Genomic DNA, 3194 nt, shown 5'->3' with positions numbered 1-3194 from the left:
AGGGGCAGTGAAGGTCGGAAACCGGGAAAACAGACTCCACGCTCGGAATCGGGAAAAGGAAATGCATCAGTGGGCGGGGAGGGGCGCGGGGGGCGCGCCCGCCTGTCATTCGGATGGCGGCCTCCGGCAGGCGGCCTACGGGGAGGCGGGTGCCGGCGCCAAGTGCGAGGGTCAGGCAGGCGACACCAGCCGGGGCGGCGGAGGGGACGGGACCCGTGGAGTCCCGAAGCTACCCCAGCCTCCACTCATTGGCCCAGCCTGTTTACTATACTCCGGCGGGGGCTTGTGCAACCCGCCGGAGGGTAGCTGAGGGGCGGAGCGCTCTCTCCGCCCACCTCTGGTTCTTCCAGAGGCTCCGCCTTCTCTTGTTTCCCATTGGCTAGGCGAGACTCCTTTTTTTTTCTTCTCCATTTTGGTCGTCAATTGGATGACATTCATTCGAGCTCCGCCTATCGGGAGGGCGGCCTGGAGTTTTAAGTTGCTAGGATTTTTTTTTTTTCCCGTGAAGGGCGGAGGAAGGATGCCAGCGACATACGTGCGGCGTAAGGTCCCGCCCCTATTTCTGATTGGTGAAATGGATAGCTCCGCCCATGGCGGAGCCCCGGGGAGGAGAAAAGTCAACCTCCCTTCCCTGCCCCCTCCCTTGGCTCGTGTGCGCGCTTCGCACATGTATGGGGCCCGCCTCGCTCTATTGAACTGCCCTCCCGCCCGGAAGTCCAGAACTCGGCGCCCTTGGCGGGGGATGGGGGGGTGGGGTGTTAATGCTGAGCGCCGAAGGCACACAAAGATCCTTCCAAGGATCGAAATCTGATAGCCTTCCGGGTGCAACTAGGAGATGGGTAACCATGTAGCGTGGATATTGGGGGCGTAACTCGCGGGGTTCTGCTGCAGTGGAGGATGAGATATGCCCTTCTCGGCTGGAAGATTACTGTTCTACCTGGTTATTCTCTTCCGGGAGATTGCCTTCAGCTTAAGCTAGATATCACTACAGACGCTGGCAGTGTATTTACGAGGGAAGGCAGCCAGCGTCCTTAGGATTGGCCTGGGAGCAGAGGCAGCCAGGGGTAGTGCGCTTTGGCTGCGACTTGGAGTGGTCCAGGTCGCATACAGCCTATGAAGGGGGACAGCCCAGGACTAAAGGCATCTTTCCTATCCCACCAAAATGCTGTTTCTTCTTAACCTCCGACAGTTTGGGCCGCTTTTGTCCCACTTAATTTTAGAGCTCCGTCCAAGGGCAAAAGCGAAGCTCCCAGCGAGACAGCTCCTGCTCCCACCTGTCGGTTACTCGTGGAGTTCACAATTTGCTGCCACGGTCCTCGCGGCTCTGAGCCATCCTTGGAGTCAGGCCCACCTGTTGCCAGCGCTCCTTTGCTGGGCTGCGGAGGGAGGACGGGGTAGGAGATGTAGGAGCAGATTCTCTGTGGTTTGCCACTTCGTAACTCCTCACGGTGGAGTGCAGCCTTTTTGCTGGAGTGAGCGGGAAGTGTCCCGTCCCGCCCCCTTTTCTGGAGCTCTGAGAGGGCCCCCAAAACCAAGGCCAACGTCTATCCTGCGCCCAGTTTGGGGAACAAATAAAGCAGCCTAGTTGTCGAAAGCGCTGTGTTGGAGGCATTATTACCCATGCGCACTAGAAGGGCAAGAGATATTAACCCTCATTAGTCAAGGTAGAAGAAAACAATTCTTAGTCGTTTGCCTCCAGTTAGATATACCCAAGGTTCATTTCTACCCTGGTCCGTTTGATGTTTTCCTCCTTTTCTGCAGTTCTAACCCGGAGATCGCGAGGGTCTTACTCCACGCTCCGCCTTCTGGAGGCTTGCTAAGGGCGGCAGCTGTGCTGAGACTGCTTTTCTTTCGGTTATATCCTTCCTTATAGGACTGCATCCTCGGGGGCGGGCTGGCAACCCAATGGGCTCTTTTCTGTCTTAAGTTTCCAACCCTTGATTTTGTACCGGCTGAAGGGAGCTGCCGGCTGTGCCCCGGATATACACTGGAATTTGTGTTTTCTAGATGGTAGCGTGCGGAAATAATAATGTAAAGAGAACTGGGTGGAGAGGGTGAGGTGCTCTTTTTCTCGTGTTTTGGTAAGGGGGTCGTCCAGGGTGGTAATGTGTTGCCTTTCCGCGCCATCTCACGTCGCGGGCCCTGGAACTCTTTGAGCTTGTCTCTAGTGTAAACATTCCACAAAAGGACTGCTAAGGTTCAGCCTCCCCGCGCAGGGCGGAGTCAGTCCTTTTCTAGACGGGCTTCTTGACCAATGATTGCTCCTACCCGCGCCGAGCTGTCGAATCCAAGGATTGGGGGCGGAGCCTGGCCCGGCAGTGGGGTAGGAGGGGCCTATTCACTTACGGACATTTTACCCCACTTCGGTTACTTACCTTACTGAGGCGGTGGGAGAGCCCGGGTAGCCGCCTTCCTCTACGAAGACCGACGGAGGCGGGAGCAGACTTGTAGGGCCTGTGAGGGAGCTAGTATGGGGCGGGATATATAGTGTCCTCCAATGAGACATGAAGAGCCTCCCTGTTTTCTCCAATAGCGTTGCGGCTTGAGGGTGGGATTCAGCCATCCCTCTCCAATAGGCGGGGTTGAGTTAGGGAAGCTCCCCGCCAATAGGGGCGTGGAGAAGGTGAGCGGCTCCCCCCTCCCTTTCTAGCCAAGGGGGAAGGGGCGGGCAGTCAGCAGACGGAGAGTAGTTATTGGCGAAATATTTGATGGGCGGATAATGCATCCAATGGTGGAACGAAATAGAGTCTTCCCCTCTGTGGGGCGGGACTAGGGAGTGGGCGGGATTTCCCGGGTAACAGAGAAGCGGCCGCGGCGGTAGAGGCGGCGGAGACGGTTTCTCCATCTTCCCCCCCTCCCCTTTCCCCCTTGGAGTTTCCCTCCCTCCCTCCCTCCCTCCCTTCTCCCCAGGCTGGGCACCGGGGCTTGTGGACGCCTGGCTAGTGAAGAGGAGGCTGCCAGCCCGCTTCGGCGGGCCTGCGCCCACTGCTGTTCTCAGGGCCTCCTAGCTGAGCCCGAGGTTCACGCCGAGAGGGACACGCAGTGACTTGCGACTGAGGCAGCTTTGCGGTGAGAGCACGCCGGGTCGGGGCGGAGATCCCGGGTGGCGGGTAACGCCGGACTCGAGGGTGTGTGTTTTTAGGGGGGGCTGACCTCCCGGCTTCCCGTAGAGAAGGCGGGCGGGAGGTGTGTGG

General features: G+C 58.4%; 1 protein-coding gene across 1 annotated transcript in view; it reads left to right on the top strand.

The window, feature by feature from the left end:
• Positions 1-2922: 2922 nt before the first annotated feature.
• SIN3A (SIN3 transcription regulator family member A) overlaps positions 2923-3194 on the top strand; it is a 63828-nt gene continuing 63556 nt past the window's right edge. The window contains exon 1 of the mRNA XM_004712048.2: positions 2923-3069. The gene's annotated coding sequence lies outside the window, so the exon portion shown is untranslated. The remainder of the gene's footprint in view (positions 3070-3194) is intronic.

This window comes from Echinops telfairi, unplaced genomic scaffold (genome assembly GCF_000313985.2).
Source record: "Echinops telfairi isolate 266 unplaced genomic scaffold, ASM31398v2 ScPeMD7_7475;HRSCAF=8513, whole genome shotgun sequence".
In the NCBI taxonomy this organism is placed as follows: domain Eukaryota; kingdom Metazoa; phylum Chordata; class Mammalia; order Afrosoricida; family Tenrecidae; genus Echinops; species Echinops telfairi.
This window is presented reverse-complemented; position numbering and strand designations above follow the sequence as displayed.